Source organism: Bos javanicus, chromosome 4 (genome assembly GCF_032452875.1).
Source record: "Bos javanicus breed banteng chromosome 4, ARS-OSU_banteng_1.0, whole genome shotgun sequence".
NCBI lineage: Eukaryota > Metazoa > Chordata > Mammalia > Artiodactyla > Bovidae > Bos > Bos javanicus.
This window is the reverse complement of record NC_083871.1, coordinates 56,073,406-56,098,235: the sequence shown is the minus strand read 5'-3', so window position 1 is coordinate 56,098,235 and position 24,830 is coordinate 56,073,406. Positions and strand designations below refer to the sequence as shown.

Here is a 24,830-nt window from a genome sequence, read left to right as displayed (position 1 = left end):
CAGGTGGAATAATTCAAGTAATTTTTATGCCAGTTAACTCTCCTCTTTGGGGGTTGTTAATTTGTTTCAAATGCATCAGGATAATTTTTTAAACATAAAATTTGCTTGAGAACAGAGCAAATTTGTTTTTTACTTACATTTTTGATGTGTTCTCTCTTTTTAAAAAAACTGAATTTATTTGAATTGTATTGACTGTGCAACTGTTCTGCACTTCAGATACTATTTTTAAAGCCTAGGACTGGCAAAATCAGTGAAAATCAGTTATAGAAGAAGAATATTTAATGGCAATATTGGAAAGAAACTGATCCCTGGGAGTGTTAGCATACTTTAAACTGGATGTGAGTCAGCCATGAAATGCTGTTATCAAAAAAAGGAATGCATAAATGAGGCAATTATCTATGCAAATTTGGCTTCAGTATGTTGAATTTATTATCATTTTATTATACAGGATTAGGTAAGCAGTATAATATAAAAATTGAGAAAGTAAAGCCCATTCAATTGTATATTTTAAACCCAGAGTTAAATGAACTCTGCAGAAGAAGCAAGCCTATTTGGAGATAACGGTAACATTGAACAGGAAAACACTTTTTATCATGAATCGTAATTACTTGTGCAAAAAATTTACTGTATTCTATGTTTAAAACCACCAGGCTCTTCTGTACTTGGAATTCTCCAGGCAAAAATACTGGAGTGGGTAGCCATTCCCTTCTCCAGGGAATCTTCCTGACCTAGGGATCAAACCCAGGTCACCTGACAGCAAAGAGATCAAAGCAGTCAGTCCTATAGGAAATCAACCCTGAATATTCATTGGAAGGACTGATGCTGAAGCTGAAGCTCCAGTACCTTGGCCACCTGATGCTACAAGCCGACTCATTGGAAAAGACCCTGATGCTGGGAAAGACTAAAGGCAAGAGGAGAAGGGGGCCACCAAGGATGAGATGGTTGGATGGCATCACTGACTCAACGGACATAAATTTGAGCAAACTCCGGAAAGCAGTGAAGGACAGGGAAGCCTGGTGTGCTTCAGTTCATTGGGTTACAATGAGTCAGACACTACTTAGCAGCTGAATAACAGCTAAGTTCTATGTTAGGATCCAAGCCGTAAAAGCAATGCACTATTCATTGCTTTCCCCCCACCTTTCTCTAAGAACATCCTTTTCACATAATGAAGGTGGTAAATGTTATGTGCTTTTCTCTGAGAAGATGCCTCTATCAAGTTCTCCTTGTTTTGAAATTAGCATTACTCTTTCCCACATACCAGAGTTAGGCCATCTACTGTCTTGATTACCAGTGTGGTAGTTGCTTTCTTCTTTCTGTGTCTTTTTTGGCATTTTGGTGAGCAGTGGAGAAAGGCTCTGTGTAGGGTTGCTGAGGAAATGCTCAAAGTACAGTATCCTGTACTCAGCAGAGCTTAATAAGTAATAATTGAAAAGGTTACCAACCCTCTCGAGTCACTCCCCAACAAGGGTCCTCCTGCTTGGTGTTATTTGAGCTAAGAGAATGAGACAGAGTTCTGTTTGGTGGCAAAAGAAAACTTTATTCTTTTTTCCTGTTTTTACACACTAATTTATTTTTTATTGGAACATAATTACTTTACAATGTTGTGTTAGTTTCTGCTGTACAAAAAAGTGGATCAGCTATATGTATATGTGTGTGTGTGTGTGTGTGTGTTTAATTGTGTCCAACTCTTTGTGACCTCGTGGACTATAGCCTGCTAGGCTTCTCTGTTTATGGGATTTTCCAGGCAGGAATACTGGAAGAGGTTGCCATTTCCTCTTCCAGGGTATCTTCTTAACGGAAGGATTGAACCACGTCTCTTGAGTCTCCTGCATTGGGGTAGATTCCTTACCACCGAGCCACCTGGGAAGCCCCTGTGTATACATATGAGAAAGCTTTATTCTTCAATGAAAGAATAGGGAGATACAAGCTTGCATAATAGAGCACAGCTCTTCCCAATAGCCTGTGGGCGAGGCTGCCTTATAGGATTCTCCTGGGTTATGCGGAGAAGGGGCGAGTTCTCGTGGCTCAAGTGTGGCTCTGCTGCTCACGCCACACTTCAGACTGAGGTGCTCTGAGTGGCCGCTGTACGCAGAATATGCGGCTGCCATCTTGAATGAGGCGTCTACACAGAAGTCAGCTGTGGAAATTTACCTCTGAGGCAACATGCACAACGCTTCTGCACATGCCAGCTACAGGCAGGTGAAACTGGACTAAGAAGAGGTTAGACTTTATCTTATCACTAAATACCATCTTATTTTTTTTTCAGGAACCCCAGTTGGTTTTTCTGGTGATGAGCAAACAACTGCATGAGCAAAATTAAGAGAGTAAAATCAGCTCATGCATAGCAAAGCAGGCTGCTAATTACTTGATGTGATTTGAAAGGCAGTATGCTGCTGCTGCTGCTAAGTCGCTTCAGTCGTGTCCAACTATGTGCGACCCCATAGACGGAAGCCCACCAGGCTCCCCCGTCCCTGGGATTCTCCAGGCAAGAACACTGGAGTGGGTTGCCATTTCCTTCTCCAATGCAGGAAAGTGAAAAGTGAAAGTGAAGTCGCTCAGTCGTGTCTGACTCCTAGCGACCCCATGGACTGCAGCCCACCAGGCCCCTCTGTCCATGGGATTTTCCAGGCAAGAGTACTGGAGTGGGTTGCCATTGCCTTCTCCGGAAAGGCACTATAAAGACTGCTTGGTCCCTTAATTTGGCAGATGTAACATAGTGCCTGGAATTCTCACCTTTGGTTTATAATTTTTCACTTTATGTTTGGGCACTGAATACTGGGAGTAACTAAAATGGGAGTTATTCTGGAGATAAAACCTAGCGTCAACCAGTATGGCATGTTAGCTAGTTTGTTATCAGTGTGAGAGCTTTAGAAAGAAAAATCTTTGATTTCTGAAGAAGAGGGATGAGAAATGGAGGGGGAAAACGTTTAGAATCTGGAATGTTTGTTTCTCGAATCTTAGGAGCAGTGAGGAGAGGGCTGGTCAGGGGAGAGGCACTCTCTGATAAGGGGGGCCAGCATAGAGAAGGTGGTTTTGGCTGTGGTGGTGGCAGGTAGAGGTGTAGGGTCAACTGAGGAGAAGTTGGACCTCCTTTACAGTTTAGTCCACATGTGAAAGAAAGAGAACTAGTCCAACTTACTCCCTTAGTTTTCTGTTTATGGCCAAGAGGGCTGAAAGGGGGCGGTGGGGGGGGACGTTTCTTCCAACTGGTTGTCTATTGAACTCTTCAGAGAATAGCTTGACTGTCACCCTGCTTGCCTTTGGAGCCTTGAGAAAGTTTCCTTCCTTATGCTGGTTTTTCCATTCATGAGACCTTCATTCTGGGGGAAAGGAAGGGATTGTGAGAAGCAAAAGAAGAGCAGATGAGTGTTAGATTTTGGTCATTCTAACAGGTGTGTGGGTGGGTGGGTTGTGTGTGTGTTGCTCAGTCATGTCTGACTCATTTCAACCCCATGGACTGTAGCCCGCTAGGCTCCTCTGTCCATTGGATTCTCCAGGCAAGAATATCGGAGTGGATTGCCATTCCCTTTTCCAAATAGCTGTGTAATGATATCTTATTGTTGTTCTAATTCCTTAACTACTTTAAGGGTGCAGTTCAGTAATAAATATGTTCACATTGTTGTGCAACCAATCTCTAAAACTTTTTGATCTTCAAAACTGAAACTCTATACCCATCAAACAACTACTTTCCATTTCCTCTTCCCCCTACCAACTGACAACAACCATTCTACTTCTTTTTTAAAGTGTACAATTAAATGGTTTTTAGTATAGAATTGTGCAGCCATTACCACTATTAATTTTAGAAAATTTTCATCACCTAAAAAAAATATGACCTTTAACGATGATGCTTCGATCATACCATCTGACTCCCCCATCCCAGTTGTTGCCAACCACTAATGTCTTGTGTCTTTATAGATTTACTTTTTCTGAACATTTTATACCAGGATGTGAACTCTTGTTACTGGCTTCTTTTGCTTAGCACAGTGTTTTCCAGTTTCATTCATTTTGTAGCAAGTATGAAATAATATGCATTTTGTTTCTGAGTTTGATTGCTTTTGATACTTCATATAACATACAGTGTTTTGTTTTGTTTGGGTTTTTTGAGTGTATGCCTGGCTTATTTCACTTAGCATAATGTCCCCAAGATTTATTTATTTGTGTCAGAATTTTCTTTGTTTTTAAGTCTGAATAATATTCCATTATATGTGTATATCACATTTTGTTTATCCATTCATCTGTCAATGGACACTTGGGTTGTTTCCATCTCTTGACTATTGTGAATCAGATCAGATCAGATCAGTCGCTCAGTCGTGTCCGACTCTTTGCGACCCCTTGAGATGCTGCTCTTAGTTCTTTTAGGTATATACCTAAAAGTGGAATTGTTAGATTATTTTTTAATTACATTTATATTTTTTTGAGGAACTATCATAGTGTTTTTGCATAGTAGCTGCACTGTTTTACATTCTAACCAAGAGAGAAGAGGGGCTTCAATTTTTCTCCAGCCTTGCCAACATTTATATTCTGATTATTTTGAAGTTTGGTTTTGTTTTGATAGCAGCTCTAGGAATGACTTTTAAAGGTCCCTATCATCAAACTATCATCTTTTCTTTATCGATGTGGAGATTGTAGTTCAAAGGAGCAGTAATTCCCATTAATAGCAGCTAAATGATTGAACTCAGGTTTTTAGAACCCAAGTACAAGGGTTTATATACTATCGAAGGATTCTCACAATACATCAGACAAAGCTATTAGAAATGGCAATCAAGAGGATCTTAAAATAAGAGAGATGAGACATTAGAAGCATGATGGAGGTTTCTATTCTTTAGTGTTATGTTTGTGTTTGCAAGGATGAGAATCTGTTGATAGTAATAGTGCCAAGGGGAGGAAATTTTTTTTTTAATTAGCTACAGGAACAGTAACGCTTGACCCTCATCAGTATGCTCAAATTAGCATTATCTGATTTACATTGGTATTGGCCCAGGTGTGTGGAAGAGCAGCAGGAGACTATCTCAGATCATTACAAAACTGGAGACATGTCTTCTGTCTTTCTCTGAGGATTGTCAAATAAACAGTAATTATAATGGTAGCAATTTAGGAATTGCTGATTACATAATTTCCCTAAACCTGTCATTATCTGTAAATATTTCATGAAAAATAGAAATACAGTGTTTTTGATAGCTTCATGAAGGTATTTTTTTTCTTTGAAGAAAAAAACCCATTAACTATGTTCCTTGTATACTTTCCAGGTCAGGCAAATACTACTTCTGGAGCAGGGAATTATATCTACAGTTTCACATATCATTGTTATTCTTTATGGCTATATATTTTGGGTACAATGTTGCAGAAACTGCTAAATGTTTATTTGATGACAGACTTTCTCTCTTGCACTGTGCAAAGAAATAAGATGTGATAATATAAGTGTAATGTAGTGCTCTGCACAGTACAAAATCCTGCAGTTTCTTTGTTTTCTTCCTGCTTGGTATGCAAGATACTTCTAAGCATTCTGAAAAAATACAGATCATGGAGAATTTAAAACACTGGACACTGTGAGAATATCATGTGGGGGGAACAGTGACAGCCTGGTGAGAGTCATGTTCGGTTCACACTTAACATTTCTTTATTCTATCACCCCAATTTTATGGATGATAAGTGTGAAGAAGAGAGAAGTCAGGAGAAGACAGTGTCAAACAAATCACAGAAATGATCACACATTAAATTTATTCACATAGGAAATATTTACTAAATATCTATTATGTGCCAGGGTATAGTATTAGACACACATGGGAATGATATAGATGAAAAAGACACCATTCTTAATTTCAAGGACCTTATAAATACTCTCTGTGATGTGCTATCAAACATCAGAATCACATGGAAGTCTTATTCAGAGGTTGCCGGATACTACCCTTTACTTTCTGATTCAGTAGATATGGGCAGTGGTTGGGGAACAAACATTTGCATTTCTAAAATGTTCTTAGAGGATGTTGATGCTGCTGGTCCTGGGACCACCCTTTGCAAACCACGATTATAATGGAACTTTTGTGTCCACAAAAGGAAATTCTAAATTTAGAAATTTTTACTTGTAAAAGCCTTGTTTGATTGTATGTAATAAAAATATTGAGGTTTAGGACTTCTCTGGTGGTCCAGTGGTTAAGACTCTGTGCTCCTAATGCAGGGGGATCCAGGTTCAACCCCTGGTCAAGGAACTGATCCCACAGCCACAGCTAAGAGTTTTCATGCTGCAGTGAAGATCCTGTGTCCCGCAGCTAAGACCCAGTGCAGACGAATAAATCAATAATTTTTAAAGATATTGAGGCTTTACACAGTCAACTGAGGCTGTGCAATTAACATTGGCTGTAAAAGTGAACTTAAAATAATTATGCTTCTGACATAGCTATATTTATATCTATACATCTCTATTTTTCTGTATTCATGTGTATTTCTTTAAGAAAAGATATGAAGAAAAGGTACCCAGTGAAACAGTTTTGGAGATCTTGAAACATATTTAGTATATTATCAACAAAAAGAGATACCTACTAAGGTACATGAGATATAAGTAAAAATATTTAGGAAAAAAAGCTTCAAATCAGTGAAATGTACAACCCCCTACCCCTACTGCTGCTGCTAAGTCGCTTCAGTCGTGTCTGACTCTGCGAGACCCCAGAGATGGCAGCCCACTAGGCACCCCCGTCCCTGGGATTCTCCAAGCAAGAACATGGAGTGGGTTGCCAGTTCCTTCTCCAATGCATGAAAGTGAAAAGTGAAAGTGAAGTCGCTCAGTTGTGTCTGACTCCTAGTGACCCCATGGACAGCAGCCTACCAGGCTCCTCCATCCATGGGATTTTCCAGGCAAGAGTACTGGAGTGGGGTGCCATTGCCTTCTCCACTACCCCTACTAAAAGCTCATAACCCAAAGAAGCCTCACGAATGTTATAGAAATAATAAAGAAGAAAAAAACCCTTAATGGTTGTCCTGTTACATTAAAAACAAAATAACAGAATAAAATAATTGGTATGTACTTTGATATAATACAAAAGTGGTTGTGTTTTACTTTAAGAAAACGACCCAATTTTCCATGGATTGGAATCTTCTTGGTTGTTTAATGATGAAAATAATATAATGATAAGTTAGTAATGGTGGATCCACTTCTTTATGTAACTGTACATACACATGGTACAAAGTACAAGCAATGACTTGAGGTTATCAGACAAGAAAGAGTTGAATGTGGTACAAACAAGTATATAAATAGCAGAAGTGGCTAAAAGTGAGCTAAATATGGGTTATGTATTATGTGACATCCTTTTTCTGATGTTCTCAAAGAATATTGACATTTAAAACATTAATCTGCACTCACAGTGCTATTGAGAGGAAGTAGGAATGCATCATTGCCTATTTTGCTGCATATTTAAGATGGATAGAGAGGCATGAAGTTTTCCTGATGCTCCCAAAGCTTGATACTTAAGACTTAGGATAAGTACATAGGATCATTACTTTTGCTGGTTTGTTCATTTTGCTGTTTTAATTTTAGTCTAGCTTTAAACACCAGACCGCATTTTTTTTTTTTTTAATGTAAGATTTGTAACAGCCTTTGTTTTGGAAGGAATTTCCAGGGATTTAAACTTGTTAATTTCTTCATAGCTGAGTTCATCTTCCGTGTAGGCGTAGCAGGCAGTTGCTGTTAGTGTGATTCAAGTTTCACCACTAGAGTGTCATCTTTATTAAATCTCTCTCTCGTGGCATGCTAGTGAACTAGTTCCTATTTTTGCCTGATGCTCTTGCCAGTGTCGTCAATATTACAGAATGGTGACATGGGAAGGGTCTGGAATCAAATTGTTGTGGTTCACATTTCAGCTCCACTAATACATTAGGTCTGTGATCTTGCAACAGTTTCTTAATCCTTCTAAACCTGAGGTTCCCAGTCTGTAAATGGACTTTAGCAGGAGCTGGGCCTGAATTGCTATGAGGGTCAAGGAACAGTAATAAAGTCATTCTGGAACCAGGTCAATCTCTAAAGTTCAAAAAGGAAGAATCTCTCCTGGAACACAGCTGGAATTTTGTTTGACTGTATAATTGGAGAGTTGACCAATTATAGACCAAGCTAGAATCATCTAAAGCTTGGACATATCTGTTTAGAGTGTTCAACTTTAAGCTGTTCTGCCACTTTGGCAAGTTTTTCTGGATAGAGGGCATTCTGGCATTCTGTGAGGATAGTCCATTTGTTTAGATCGCAAGTTTCTCAAACAGGAAATGATCTTAACCTAATAGGACATTACAATGGGTTCTGGAGTTTCTTGAGGTACTTTGAGGTATTCCTATAGTTCTTTGTAGTTGTGTACAACTAATGGCAATGACTAATCTAGGAGTATATAACCACTGAACAGAAAAGGAAGTTGTACTAGTCTTGAGGCAGAGGATACATTTCAGATTGTAATGAGAAGACAGAAGCCAACTGTAGCTTTAAGTTTAATTGAGTTTATAATGTGAGTGGTAGGAATGACAGGGAAATAAGGAATTTAGAGGAAAATTCCTGTGAATTTTTATATTGAAGAATAAAGCTTTTAGTCTATATAAAAGTAGACTCCTAATTAACAACATCTAGGTTAGAGTTTGCATATTATTATGCTAATTCTTAGGATGCACAAAAAATAAATCAAAGGCTTTTTGAGGATTTAATTTTTCTAACCAAGTTATAGAAGAGCACAGTAGGACATTCTTCACTTCTCACTTGACTTTTGCAGCGTGCTCATAAAGGGAGTTATTTTTACAAAATATTCAAGGGCTTCTTCAAAGCTTCTTTTGAAGGATTTACTTTGTCATCAGATCTTTATTTCTCAATGACTTATCTGTTTTCTAATTTCACTTTTATGGACTTCAAGAAATCCTGCACCTTTTGTAAGATTTTCAATTTCACTGATAATTATATCATAATTTTTATAAGAAAATGACAAAGATATGAAAATGGTGCATAGGATAAAAGCTAGTGTGAAGCAGAAAAAGATTTTTGAGTATGAATTAATTTTATGTGTGGGAGTTCCTTAGCAAATATTCTTCTGTCATAATAGTTTTGCTTGCCTATGAAACCTTGTAAGTCTGAGAGCTGGAAGAATACCTACATGGATAAAAAGAATGGCCTGTGTAATTTTGTTATCTGCTCAGGGCAGGAATCTTATGGCTTTGTCTGTCCGAATGTGTTACTGATAATAGAAGCACCCACATTACTTTAATATTGGTTGCAACCTATTAGCTCTACCTTCTAGAATTGGGATTTACAGATTTGATGATTCTCTTCTCAAACCAAAGATTTCTAAAAGTAAGAGGATAACTACATTCATAGAGTAGTGCTCCAAATTCCAAGTTGTAATTTTTGGACATCTATCATGAAGGTGATATGTCTTCAGAAAGTGAGGACATCCATCTAGAGTAATTCTTAAAATGGCAAATCTGTCCAGTGGCCACCTTGCTCTGGTCAACAGTTCCCTCCTCTAAAATAATGAGCTTGAGGCATTTGGTCAGGGCACACTCCACTTGGGCTCATGAAGTAAGCCTTTGTCCCTGTTTGTTCCTCTTTCTCTGCCAGGAAACTAAGAAAGAACTCTCATAAATGTAGACTTCAATGGTTCTTGTAGAGGCTGGATGCTGGGGGTCTAAGCAGAAGTCCTGACTATGGTTACCCTCTTATCTGGATGTGGTGAATAAAAGCCACCTCAAAACAGGCTTACTCATTATTCCTAAAATGAGCTCATTGTAGAGATTTCTTTCTCATTTAGGCTGGGTCCACTGGCAGAATGGATTTTGCTAGAGTCTGTCCTCTTCCATGGGCATTTGAACAATAGTTTTAGCTTAGTGCCAACATTCTTACAGAGGGCTCTCCTAAAGCAGATAGTAGGGAAACACAGGATGATTCTCAAAGTGCATGTGAGGGCATAATTGACATTTTGGACTAGATAATTCTTTGTTGTGTTAATTGTCCTGTGCAGTGCAGAATGTTTAGCATCAGTCCTAACTTCTGTTCACTAAATGCCTACAGCATGCTTTTAGTCATGACAATCAGAGATGTCTGTGCTGTTGTTCAGTTGCTCGGTCGCATCTGACTCTTGGCGAGCCATGGACTGGAGCACACCAGGCTTCCCTGTCCTTCACTGCCTCCCAGAGCTTGCTCAAAGTCATGTCCATTGAGTGGGTGATGCCATCCAACCATCTCACCCTCTTCTCCTCCCACCTTCAATCTTTCCCAGCATCAGGGTCTTTTCTAATGAATTACCTCTTTGAATCAGGTGGCCAAAGTATTGGAGCTTCAGCTTCAGCATCAGTCCTTCCAATGAATATTCAGGGTTGACATCCTTTAGGATTGACTGGTTTGATCTCCTTGCAGTCCAAGGGACTCTCAAGAGTCTTCTCCAACACCACAGTTCAAAAGCATCAGTTCTTCGACATCCAGCCTTCTTTATGGTCCAACTCTCACATCCATACATGACTACTGGAAAAGCCATAGTTTTGACTAGATGGACACCTTTGTCAGCAAATTATGTCTCTGCTTTTTAATATGCTGTCTAGGTTGGTCATAGCTTTTCTTCCAAGGAGCAAGGGTCTTTTAATTTCATGGCTGCAGTCATCTCATATGCAGTGATTTTGGACCCCAAGAAAATAAAGTCTCTCACTGTTTCCATTGTTTCCCCATATATTTGCCATGAAACTATGACACCAGATGCCATGAGCTTAGTTTTTTGAATGTTGAGTTTTAAGCCAGCTTTTTCACTGTCCTCTTCCACTTTCATCCAAAGAGATGTCTCTAGACATTGCCAAATGCCTCTTCAGTGGAAAATGGCCCCTGGCTGAGACCCAATCCAGACCAATATTGGGAAATCCTATTGACTGTATCTTCAAAATGTATTCAAAATTCAACTACCTCTCATCACTTCCATTTTCTATCTTTGTTCAAGCCACCATCATCCTTTGTCTGGATTACTGCAATAACTTCCTAATTAGACTTCTAACATCTGTCTCACCTTCTACCCTTAACATTTCAGTGTCTTCTCAATGCATCATCCAGAGTGATCTTTTAGAAACATGCCTGTTTATATCAGCACTTATCTCCTCATAACCCTCCAGTGACTTCCCATTTCCTTTAGAGTAAAATGGTCAACCGAGTGAGCCAAAAAAAGGTCTGTCTAGTCAAGGCTATGGTTTTTCTACTAGTTATGTATGGATGTGAGAGTTGAACTGTGAAGAAAGCTGAGTGACGAAGAATTGATGCTTTTGAACTGTGGTGTTAGAGAAAACTCTTGAGAGTCCCTTGGACTACAAGGAGATCCAATCAGTCCATCCTGAAGGAGATCAGTCCTGGGTGTTCTTTGGAAGGAATGATGCTAAAGCTGAAGCTCCAATACTTTGGCCACCTCATGCGAAGAGTTGACTCATTGGAAAAGACTCTGATGCTGGGAGGGATTGGGGGCAGGAGGAGAAGGGGACGACAGAGGATGAGGTGTCTTGATGGCATCACCGACTCGATGGACGTGAGTCTGAGTGAACTCCAGGAGTTGGTGATGGACAGGGAGGCCTGGCGTGCTGCAATTCATGAGGTCGAAAAGAGTCGGACACGACTGAGCGACTGAACTGAACTGAGTGAGCTTAAGACCTGTTGATACATTGCTACCACTGGCTGAACCAAGGGTCTACACAGGAGCTGACCATATGACAGCCAATTGCTCTTGGCAAAACTCGAGAGCTTTCTAAAAGTTTTTCATGAAGTTGTCTTCAAAGCCAGCTTAATCAGACAAGAACACTACCCTCATTCCTTATAGTCAGATGCTTTTTATCCCAGGTTTTTTCCCAGTCTGATCATCAACCCATATACTAGACTAGGATAACAATTATCTCTATCCAAAAATTTAAGTCCACATGTGAGGATGAAGTTTTACTACCACTAAGTTCATTTAAAATAAAGCAGTAGATTCTAAAGGCAAATCTACAAGAGGATTCCCCCAAATTGTTTTAAACAATGTCAAGATTGATGGAATAAAAGCAAAAATTCCTAAGGTAGCTATATAGAAGGAGATACTATTCATTTGTATTTTTAATTTTGAGGTGTAATTAATATGACCTTTCCTGTTTTATCCAAAATTGCCTCCTAGAATAGTTTAGCAATGTGACATCTTAAAATAATATTTTGTAAAATTTAAAGAATATGCCCTAGAAATGTGAAAAGTAAGATAAAAATTAAACATAGTGTAAATCAAGAGGTAGAACACCTTAATTACAAGTGACCCAAAAAACTTTTCCCCCCAGATCAACATGAAGTAAGATCCTATGAAAAGAGCAAAAATAAAGAATGGTTAAAGGTAAAAAATTTACCCCCAAAATCCTTATTTTGATTTTAAAAGATGTCATCAGTCTTTTAGAGCACAGAAATAGTGAATACCCCTCTCACTACAGCTTGGGAAGATCACATTTGCCATTGCTAGTCTGCTTTCAGTCTAATGTCTTCATACAGGAAAAATAGAACTAATTGGATTATTTTCAACCAGAAATAAAGGAACATAAATTAAAAAAAATATGTAAGAATTGATACAAAATGATAATGTTTGACAAGTTATAAATGGGAATGCAGATAAAAGATCCTATTGCTCTGTTCAATGGGGGTGAAGTCAAGCAAAGTAAACCTGAAAGTCAAATATCACAGAGATTATTTTGATGACAAGTGGTAATGTTCTATTGCATAGCAAGAGCCCTTCAAAATATGAGAATTTGAATGTAAATTGGAAATACTCAGAGAGGCTCTCAGAGGTACAATCCTTGTCCGGTGAGAGAGTTATAATTCCTTGTTTATTTTTTATCTTTGACATATTATAAGCTATTCACTTTTTCAAGGATTTTGTGAATTATCATTAAAATATTTATTGCTTTTACCGCCTACTTTTTGGCCATCATACTTCTCTAGGGAGAGAATACAATAATTTGACAGCATGTTGGCTCTTACACTTAACTTTAATCTCCTGTTAGTAAGTCTACTTTTTCTCCAGGCTTTTGGCTTGGGATAACTTTTTGCTGCCACAGAAAATAGTGCCATCTTTCAGACATTAGCAAAAGTGAATTTAATAACATGCTAAAAACTTGATTTTTAAATACAGAGATACAATATAATAAGAGGCATGGCTGATAAAATCATTTAAGTGCATTCATTAATAAAGACACATTTTCCCATACTAGAGATGGCATAAGTGGTGCTTATGGTCTCCAGCTAGCCAGCCATGCTTATTTAATTTAAAATGCAGTTGAAACTGAATGTTCTATAAATCAGATACATTACGGGTTAATAGGGCCTTTGGGGAGGTTGAGATTGGAGGCAGTGAAAGGAATAGTCAGGGAATTTGACGCTGTAAATTATTTCTAAGGTAATTGATTTCCAAGTCAGACTTCAGGATGCCAAGACCGCAACTAAAATATGTTCTGGGAAACAGAGAGATTGAGAGAGGGCAAAAAGGAAGAATAGGAGTTAGAATTTTCTTCTTGTCAGGCCACATGTGGCAGTAGAAGTGCACCCCAAACTAAACTCTCTCATCAGATTACCCAGGATGAAGAGGGCTCCTCTAACCTCAGCCCCAGAAAAGTCACCAGGAGAGGATTCTCTCTCTTCTTTCAACCTCTTTCCCCAGAAATCACTGCTTAGATTTGTTGAGAGACAATTATTCATGAGTCTTGCATTTCTGCACCTCTTATAAAGCAAGGCAGTGACTACTTTTTGTTCTCAACTATATTTTCAAGGATGTTTGTTAGGAAAATGGAGATATTGTCTCCTCCAAAGGAAAGGGTAGGATTGTTTATAGTAGGAAGATAGAGATAGTATCTTTCTCTGGAGCAATGGGCAGGAACTCTCACAAACACAAGATTTGTGTTCCCTAAGGTCAGGGTACCTCTGTTTTTATTAAATGCTATGGGAATGGTGGGTCTGGGTATCAGTGCAAATGCTAACAGTCTAGTTATTGCCATTGCTTTGAGTAATAACTTGTCCTTTATCTCTGATCCAGGGTTTAATGTTTTCTACCAATACCCATAAACCTGGCAGGCTAACTTGTTAACTTGAAAGTAGCTTGTATGTTAGTTTGTGGCAGGCTAATTTATAAGCTTGCTGCTTTTTAATAAAAGCAGCATATTTTGATTAGATTCTGATATATATATATATATTATCAGATCAGATCAGATCAGTCACTCAGTCGTGTCCGACTCTTTGTGACCCCATGAATCGCAGCACGCCAGGCCTCCCAGTCCATCACCAACTCCCGGAGTTCACTCAGACTCACGTCCATCGAGTCAGTGATGCCATCCAGCCACATTATATATGTATATAAATCTATAAAACTAAATATACCACCTATTTTTTACAGATAAAACTCTGCTTGTTTATATATACTAATTTAGCATAATGAACAAGGTGTTTTGTGAAAAGAGAGACATGATTGATTAAAAAAGTCATTAACCATGACTGTTACTATTTATGCTATTCAAAATTTTATTTTCATTATAATCCATAAAGTTTAAAAAATTTTTTCTTTACTTTTAATTGAAGGATAATTGTTTTACAATATTGGCATTATACTACATAAAGTTTAATACATACATTTCTATAGTTGTAAAGCTGTTTGTTGTGTTTTTTTCCTAAGTATTTGTACAAAAGAAAAATAGGTTCTGTTATTCTAAATTTGCTCAGTGGTCCAAAGGACAAACTCAACTAAAGTTTACTTTTCTACCGTAAAAACTTTTGAATTTACTGTTGCTAGGGAGCATATTGTTCTGAATTTCCTATTGTTTGTGGCAGAGTATGGCTCAATCCTGGTTAGGTGTGGCTGAATGTAGAGCCTAAGACAATTTCAAGGGTCAAGAAAAAAAGTAAGAGCTACATTTTATAGCTTTAAATATATTTTATTATTAGATTTAAATGTAGATTTAGATTTTTGGGGAGTGGTGTGTTCTCAATACATATTCACTCATTCACTAAACTACTTTATAGTTTATATTAGAGACTGAGAAAGCTCTCTTAATTATTGAAACAGCCTTTTTCTCAGGATCTACCAGTTTCTGGTATAGACAAGCTATACAGTAGATGCAGCTGCTTCTCTTACTTTTTAGTGACCTAATTATTTTTTTTCAGTGCCTTACACATGGCAGGATAGAGAAGGATACTGAATTGAATATAAGTATACTGTTCTTCTTTAAGACTATCATAGAAAGTAAAATTAGGAATTGACCCAGGTTATTTCAACAAATAAAACAGAACAGTAGCATGTGCCCTTTCGCTCTGTAGATATGGACAAAAACCGATTTTTGTCAAACAGGCCATTCCTTAACTAACAAGCTGAAGCTTTCAAAGATTTCTGTGAAAATGTGTATGTGCATTAAGACCTTTGGGTTCCCTGGTGGCTCAGCAGTAAAGAATCTGCCTGCCAATGTAGGAAACACTGGTTCGATTCCTGGAGATCCAGAAAGATTTCCTGGAGAAGGTATTGGCAACCCTTCCCTGGTGGCTCAGACAGTAAAGCATCTGTCTGCAATGCAAGAGACCCGGGTTCAATCCCTGGGGTGGGAAGATCCGATGGAGAAGGAAATGGCAGCCCACTCCAGTGTTCTTGCCTGGAAAATCCCATGGATGGCAGAGCCTGGTAGGCTACGGTCCATGGGGTCGCAGAGTCGGACACGACTGAGCGACTTCACTTTCACTTTCACTTTATAGTATTCTTGCCTAGGAAATTCCATGAACAGAGCCTTGTAGGAGGTTACAGTCCATGGCGTCACAAAATAGCTGGACATGACTTAGCCACTAAACAACACCAACATTAGGATCTTTAAAAGATAATTAGAATTGTCAGGATAGTAATCACTTTATTTTAGCTGGTGTTCTGCCAGATAAACTAGACAGATTTGACACAAAGTTATAACAGCAACTAAATTGAAACATCATTTAAAATACTTGTCTTCACTCATGTTTTGGAGCTCAAGTTTGGTCCTTCAAATTAAATATCCACATTTAATTGTTTAGTAGGAGGATAAAACCAATTCTCAAAACATTTAATAATAAAAATAAACTGACAGAAAATATCTGACAAATAAGTGTTAACTCATTTCTGCATTATCTCATTTAATAGTCACAATTATTGTTATTTCTGTATTATAGATTAGGAAATTAAGACTTAAATAGAAATTAAGTAACTTGCCTGAGTTTACATAGATACAAGGTGGTAGAATTTTAATTCAGTATAGTTAATTCTTATAGCCAGAAAATGATAGTGTTTTTCAATGAAAAGGCCATTGTTTTTAAACAATAAGTCTGGCACTTGATATTGTCTCAGAAAGCAAATTCTGAAGAAGAAATTTGTATTTCTTTTGTTTTATCCAATTCAACCTTAAGGTGGAACTACCATGAAAAAGAAAACAAAACAAATTATGCACATGTTGGGAATAGCTTGTTAGAAACCCGTTAACTTTCAACTATCAAGATTTTAACCACTAAAAGTATTAGGTTAAAGCTATCACTTGAGAAAATTGCACATGTCTCCCTTGGGAGAAAAATAACTCAATCCTAAAACTACAAAGCTAAGACTACAAACTCTACAACAAGATAGTACACACTTTAGCAGCACTAATCAATTAAACCTCATAATCCTGCTGAAATTGAGTTCTAACTTTCCTGAGAGGACACACCAGTGGACATCTATAATCTTCAACTGCAGATGCCCCAGAAGGTTTCTATCCTGGGCAGCTGTGCGGCTGCCGCTGTTCCTATTAGCTGCCTGGTCAGTGTCAGCCAGCAGGGTTCTAGATTACCCAGGTCTGAGCAACCTGAAGTTCCAGTGCTGATCAGGAGATAAAGTATTTGCTTTTGGTTCTGCTCTAACTTCTCTGCCAGCATTTCTGCAAGGTGGATAATCTCTCCAAACACAATAACTTTTTTCAATCAATCAGACCCATGGGTGGCCTTGAGTATAGTTAAAGCACAGGGAACTCTGCTCAATATTCTGCAATAACCTAAATGGGGAAAGAATTTGAAAAAGGATTAAAAAAAACACACACAAACAAAAGCTACATGGAGAAATAAAGATCTCAATAAAATACATGAGAAATTTAAAAAATAAAAAGAAGGTAACTGCTTCTATGGTATGATTTACAGGACCCTCAGTAAAGGACTTTGCTATACCTTGCAAAGTCTCTCATTCCCCATCTAATTTCTAGGGATTAATTTCCTACAAAACTGGCATGCCTAGAAGGTCTCAAATTACTTTATTAAAAAGGATTTAAATAATTTGGGGGACACAGTCATCTTCCCTAGATGAAATTAAAACTTCTGTTCACTCTTTGATTTTTTAGTTTTTATAATTCCTTGTTAATCAACATCAATCTGTACCGTATTTGACTAAGCCATTTTTCTCACAATTGAGAACTTCTTCACAACCAAACTGCCCTTGCTTCATAGGGTATAATCTTCAAACCTGTTAAGGACTACCCATTACCCTCATTATACCAGAAGCCAGCTCTGAATGCATGTACCCATTGTTACTCTGTCTGAGGCATCGTTAAAGGAAATTGTAATAGAAGAGCCATTGCCTCCAATTCAGCCAAATGATATTAAAGCTAGTGTGTACAACTCTAATCTCTCTAATTGCAGTAGTTTCCAACCTCTGTTTTCATCAGAACTGTTTTTGGTTCAAACAAAATTTCACCTAGAACCTCAGTATTGATTGATATGTTCAATAACTATTAAGCACTTATTATGTGACAAGCACTGAATATTTGCCTTAGTGAGTGGAAATACCATCCATCCACCAAATAAGTTTGGACCAAAGTGTAGGAGTCATCCCTGATTCCTTTTTCCTTCACTGCATATATTCTGTCCATCAGCACTTTGTTACCTCTGCTATCTCCAGCTCTACTATCTTCATTTTTCCACTTCTCCCTACCTACACATGGTCCAAGTCATTGTTATCTCCTGTAACAATGCCAGGATACACCTCCCTGCTGATTCTGTTCTTGCTCACCTATCATCTATTCTACGTATATGTGGCAAGATAATCTAATGCTTCAACATGATCTATAATGCTCTGTATGAACTGCCCTCTGCCTGCCATTCCCATTTCATCTTGTCATTCATGAAGCTCTAGACACAGTGAAATTTATGCTTCTTTTTGTCAAAGATATTCCTGATCTGAGTTCTTTGCACTTTCTCTTTCTGGAGTGCTCACCAGGACCACTCATGGCTATCTCTTTCATATGTCAATAATTTTCATCTCAAATCATGTTACATCCTTAGATCTTCCCCACCAGACACTTCAATTAACCCTCCAACCCTTAGGCAGAAAGTGAAGAACTAAACAGCCTTTCAATGAAAGTGAAAGAGGAGAGTGAAAAAGATGGCTTAAAACTCAACATTCAGAAAACTAAGATAATGGAATCTGGTTCCATCACATTATGGCAAATAGATGGGGAAACAATGGAAACAGTGACAGACTTTATTTCCTGGGCTCCAAAATCACTGCATATGAGATGACTGCAGCCATGAAATTAAAAGACACTTGCTCCTTGGAAGAAAAGCTATGACCAACCTAGACAGCATATTAAAAAGCAGAGACATTACTTTGCCAACAAAGGTCCATCTGGTCAAAGCTATGGTTTTTCCAGTAGTCATGTATGGATGTGAGAGTTAGACTACAAAGAAAGCTGAGCTCCGAAGAATTGATGCTTTTGAACTGTGGTGTTGGAGAAGACTCTTGAGAGTCCCTTGGACTGCAAGGAGATCAAACAGGTCAACCCTAAAGGAAATCAATCCTGATTATTCATTGGAAGGACCAATGCTGAAGCTGAAGTTCCAATACTTTGGCCACCTGATGTGAGGAACTGACTCATTGGAAAAGACCCTGATGCTGGGAAAGATTGAAGGCAGGAGGAGAAGGGGATGACAGAGGATAAGATGGTTGGATGGCATCATCGACTCAGTGGACATGAGTATGAGCAGTCTCCAGGAGTTGGTGATGCACAGGGAAGCCTGGCGTGCTGCAGACCATGGGGTCACAAAGAGTCAGACACGACTGAGCAACTGAACTGACTGAAAAAAACCCTTAGTCACTCTTTATCACATTCCCTTGTTTTATTGCCTTCAAATCATTGGGTATTGTCTGAACTATTATGCTGTTTTACTTGTGTACTTTTATTGTCTACCTCTCACTCTTCTATAATATAAACTCCTTTCATAACCATGTCCTTTAAAATTGTTTTTGACATATAGCCGGTCCTGAATGGCTATCTGTTACAGACAGTGGGGGATAAAACAAAGTCCTTGTCTTGACAGAAATTTCAGTTAGACAAAAGAAGTAAATAATGAATAGATACAAAGTGGCATCAGTTCAGTTCAGTCGTTCAGTCATGTCTGATTCTTTATGACCCCATGAAACGAAGCACGCCAGGCCTCCCTGTCTATCACCAACTCCCAGAGTCCACCCAAACCCATGTCCATCGAGTCAGTGATGCCATCCAACCCTCTCATCCTCTGTCATCTACTTCTCCTGCCCTCAATCTTTCCCAGCATCAGGGTCTTTTCAAATGAGTCAGCTCTACACATCAGGTGGCCAAAGTATTTGGAGTTTCAGCTTCAACATCAGTCTCTCCAATGAACACCCAGGACTGATCTCCTTTAGGATGGACTGGTTGGATCTCCTTGCATTCCAAGGGACTCATGCTTGGGACTGGTGCACTGGGACGACCCAGAGGGATGGTATGGGGAGGGAGGAGGGAGGAGGGTTCGGGATGGGGAACACATGTATACCTGTGGCGGATTCATTTTGATATTTGGCAAAACTAATACAATTATGTAAAGTTTAAAATAAAATAAAATTGGAAGAATAAAAAAAAAAAAAAAAAGAGTCTTCTCCAACACCACAGTTCAAAAGCGTCAATTCTTTGGTGCACAGCTTTCTTCACAGTCCAACTCTCACATCCATACATGACCACTGAAAAAACCATAGCCTTGACTAGACTGCTTTGTTGGCAAAGTAATGTCTCTGCTTTTTAATATGCTGTCTAGGTTGGTTATAACTTTCCTTCCCAGGAGTAAGCGTCTTTTAATTTCATGGCTGCAATCACGATCTGCAGTGATTTTGGAGCCCCCCAAAATAAAGTCTGACACTGTGTCCACTGTTTCCCCATCTATTTGCCATGAAGTGATGGGACCAGATGCCATGATCTTAGTTTTCTGAATGTTGAAAACTAAGCGTTTCTCATGATGTACTCTGCATATAAGTTAAATAAGCAGGGTGACAATATACAGCCTTGACGTACTCCTTTTCCTATTTGGAACCAGTCTGTTGTTCTATGTCCAGTTCTAACTGTTGCTTCCTGACCTGCCTATAGGTTTATCGAAAGGCAGGTCAGGTGGTCTGGTATTCCCATCTCTTTCAGAATTTTCCACAGTTTATTGTGATCCACACAGTCAAAGGCTTTGGCATAGTTAATAAAGCAGAAATAGATGTTTTTCTGGAACTCTCTTGCTTTTTCCATGATCCAGTGGATGTTGACAACTTGATCTCTGGTTCCTCTGCCTTTTCTAAAACTAGCTTGAACATCTGGAAGTTCACAGTTCACATATTGCTGAAGCCTGGCTTGGAGAATTTTGAGCATTACTTTATTAGCGTGTGAGATGAGTGCAATTGTGTGGTAGTTTAAGCATTCTTTGGCATTGCTTTTCTTTGGGATTGGAATGAAAACTGACCTTTTCCAGTCCTGTGGCCACTGCTGAGTTTTCCAAATTTGCTGGCATATTGAGTGCAACACTTTCACAGCATCATCTTTCAGAATTTGAAATAGCTCAACTGGAATTCCATCACCTCCACTAGCTTTGTTCGTAGTGATGCTAAGGCCCACTTGACTTCACATTCCAGGATGTCTGGCTCTAGGTGAGTGATAATACCATCATGATTATCTGGGTCGTGAAGATCCTTTTTGTATAGTTCTTCTGTGTATTCTTGCCACTTCTTAGTATCTTCTGCTTGTGTTAGGTCCCTAACATTTCTGTCCTTTATTGAGCCTATCTTTGCATGAAATGTTCCCTTGCTATCTAATTTTCTTGAAGAGATCTCTAGTCTTTCCCATTCTATTGTTTTTCTCTTTCTTTGCATTGATCCCTGAGGAAGCATAGGTACCATAAAATCATAGATTTCTCTGTGGTCAGAGAAGGTGGCTCCACACAGAGAACACTGAGGAAGTGAGCTGGAGGGAGTCAGCCGTGTAGCTATCTGAGGCAAGAATACACAAGGAGAGGGAAAAGGGAAGGTTTTAATGTTTTTGAGGCAAGCCTGGCCTCTTTGAAGCTAGACTGAAATCGGCAGAGAAGAGAGTAATGGGTTACAGTGGAAGGGCTGTTTCTTTGAGCATTATAAAGTGAAAGTGATAATAAAAAGTGTTAGTTATTTTATTTCTCTCCTAGTTGAGTGAGAAGGCAATGGCAAACCACTCCAGTACTCTTGCCTAGAAAATCCCATGGATGGAGGAGCCTGGTAGGCTGCAGTCCATGGGGTCGCTAAGAGTCGGACACGACTGAGCGACTTTGCTTTCACTTTTCACTTTCATGCATTGGAGAAGGAAATGGCAACCCACTCCAGTGTTCTTGCCTGGAGAATCCCAGGGATAGGGGAGCCTGGTGGGCTGCCGTCTATGGGGTCGCACAGAGTCGGACACAACTGAAGCGACTTAGCAGCAGCAGCAGGAAAGTGAAAGTGAAAGTGTTAGTCATTTAACTATGTCTGATTCTTTGCCACTCCAAGGACTGTAGCCCACCAGGCTCTTCTGTTCATGGAATTCTCTGGGCAAGAATACTAGAGTGGGTTGCCATTCCCTTCTCCAGTGGATCTTCCTGACCTAGGGGTTGAATCCAGGTCCCTGACTTGCAGGTGGATTCTTTACCATCTGAGCCACTAGGGAAGCCCTCAACTCCTAATAATTTAGACATTAAAACTCACATTTTCCTGAGCAGCACACTTGGCAGGTATTTCAGGCTTCATGGAAGGTTTTTCATAAGTAGCCTAATGGGTTCCATTGAGGTTGATGTCACTCTGGATGATATTAAATTGTTCTGGTGTATAAAAACCCCTGAAAAGAATGCAAAATTGTGAAGAACAATCAGATCTTAATCATACTGGACCTCTCAGAAATGATTATCTTTTACTCTAAACAGTCATATTGCTGACATTTTGATTCAAGGTCAAAATGGGGGAGTTTAGTTTGATTATGACATTTGTGTCAAAGGGAGATCAACCCTGGGATTTCTTTGGAGGGAATGATGCTGAAGCTGAAACTCCTGTACATTGGCCACCTCATGCGAAGACTTGACTCATTGGAAAAGACTGATGCTGGGAGGGATTGGGGGCAAGAGGAGAAGGGGACAACAGAGGATGAAATGGCTGGATGGCATCACTGACTCGATGGACGTGAGTCTGAGTGAACTCCAGGAGTTGGTGATGGACAGGGAGGCCTGGCATGCTGCGATTCATGGGGTCACAAAGAATCAGACATGACTGAGCGACTGAACTGAACTGCATCTGGTTGCTTCTAGCTACTTGCAGGCAAAGGGTGTGTATACCAGAAAAATAGCTTCATTCTAATTTTCAGAAACACTTGTAATTTTGGGGGGAAGTGGCTCAGATGGTAAAAGAATCTGCCTGAAATGCAGGAGATCTGAGTTTGATCCATGGGTGGGGAAGATCCCTTGGAAAAGGGAGTGGCACCCCACTCCAGTGTTCTTGCCTGGAGAAGTCCATGGAATCGAAAAAGGTTATACATGACTGAGTAACAAAGGTCCGTCTAGTCAAGGCTATGGTTTTTCCTGTGGTCATGTATGGATGTTGAGAGTTGGGTTGTGAAGAAGGCTGAGTGCCGAAAAATTGATGCTTTTGAACTGTGGTGTTGGAGAAGACTCTTGAGAGTCCCTTGGACTGCAAGGAGATCCAACCAGTCCATTCTGAAGGAGATCAGCCCTGGGATTTCTTTGGAAGGAATGATGCTAAAGCTGAAACTCCAGTACTTTGGCCACCTCATGGGAAGAGTTGACTCATTGGAAAAGACTCTGATGCTGGGAGGGATTGGGGGCAGGAGGAGAAGGGGACGACAGAGGATGAGATGGCTGGATGGCAGCACCGACTCGATGGACGTGAATCTGAGTGAACTCGGGGAGTTGGTGATGGACAGGGAGGCCTGGCATGCTGCGATTCATGGGGTCACAAAGAGTCGGACACAACTGAGTGAACTGAGTGACTAGCACATTCTACTTCAGACAGTAAACTTTTTGATAGACAAAATTATAATTCGAGTAGTGGGTACACAGAAATTAGGTAAAATGTTGTTTATTACAGAGAACAAATATAGGGAAAACCTTGGTACTTAGCTTCAAGGTGTTCATGGTTTAAGTGATAGACAAGACAAATCGTATACCAGTGTAACAATGGTTGTTTCCATACTGCTGTGCTTGCCTTCCTTCTGCCATGATTTTCTAGCCTCTGAAAGTTACTTCATCTTCCTGACCTGGGGAGATGTGAGGAGTAGTTGGCTGGTCGTGGTGGGATCCATCATCATTCGTCATCTGTGTGACTAATCTAACTTTGGCCTCATACCCATATTCTAATAATTGGATCTGCCTTTTGCTTTGGCATTGACCAAACTCTCCTTGCATCCTGGTTATCTCTGTGCTGTCAGCCTCATAACGTTTCCAGGGTTAAAAAGATTAAAGTTCTCCCCCAAGTCAAACCTGGGCTTGTGATCATTTGTCTGAGGCCACCTGCCTGTTTTCCCACCTGTTGTCTGCCACCAGAATACTCAATCAATTCTGAGATTGATATGATAGTGGTAAAATATAATTAGCAGACACTTCTAATTCCCAGGTGACAGAACGTGGGAAGAAAAGACACTTACCTCACTATACAGTTTTGAATTTTTTACCATGTACTTAAAGAAAAAAAGAAAAAAAAATTGAAACAGCAACAACTTCAAAAACTGAGAAGATGGTATTTTTCTAGTTCACAGAAAAATAGTCTTACCTCAAATGAAGTACCTGATGCTTGAGATCCCAAGAAAGCAATTCATACAATGGAAACCAGGTAAGCTAACCTGGTTAGCTCGATTATAATCTGAGGACTTAGCATTAAACCTCAGTGGTATGCCCTGGAAGGTTGGACTCTAAGATTACCTACAACTCCAGTGTGTTTTGTGAGCCCATATGATAGCAAGACACAGAAGAGTGTGAAGAGTGTGTAAGAGACAGAGGATTTGCCTCAGTGCCTATGTGTGATGTGGGGGAAGGGAAGGACTTGCAGGCTTGTCTTCTTCACTGCAAGAAAACAGAGGGGCAGGTTGGACACCCGCCTTACCTTTCAGTCTCTTGAAAGGAAGAAGAAAAGCCCCAGGGAACCATCTTTATATTTGAGTAGTCTTTCAGTCTTTTTAATACTCTACCTTCTTGTACTGTGTTGTAATCAAGGATCACATTCCTTCTCCTTGGAGATAGAATGGGAGGCCTACATTCTAATCCATTATTTAGGAGATGGAGTAGGGAAGGAAAAGGGATCTTTAATTTCCTCCCTAGAGAAGAAAGATTGTTGGACAGATGAGTTCATGATGGGAGTGGGAATGGGGGAAATAGATATTGGAGATAGGATAAATATAAGGTGAGGGTGGCTAGGTAATGTCAGGTAGGTTTCAGAGAGTCTGAAAGTTTTGATTAAGAGATTGGACTTTTTTCCTCTTAGTTTATTTAATCATTCAGTAAATGTTCCCCAGGTGCCCACATGATGCCAAGCCTGGGTTGG

The 24,830-nt window shown here is 39.4% G+C and overlaps 1 long non-coding RNA gene across 2 annotated transcripts; it reads right to left on the bottom strand.

Moving 5' to 3' along the window:
* Positions 1 to 2,815: 2,815 nt before the first annotated feature.
* LOC133246105 (uncharacterized) lies at positions 2,816 to 24,509 on the bottom strand. 2 transcript variants are annotated; one of them, XR_009735909.1, is made up of 4 exons: positions 24,393 to 24,509; positions 23,461 to 23,550; positions 21,993 to 22,122; positions 2,816 to 3,320 (listed from the first exon to the last, which is right to left on the bottom strand). It is a non-coding gene; the product is annotated as an uncharacterized LOC133246105 (long non-coding RNA). The 2 variants fall into 2 exon arrangements; XR_009735910.1 differs by lacking the exon at positions 23,461 to 23,550 and having other exon boundaries at positions 2,819 to 3,320; positions 24,393 to 24,498.
* Positions 24,510 to 24,830: the final 321 nt, after the last annotated feature.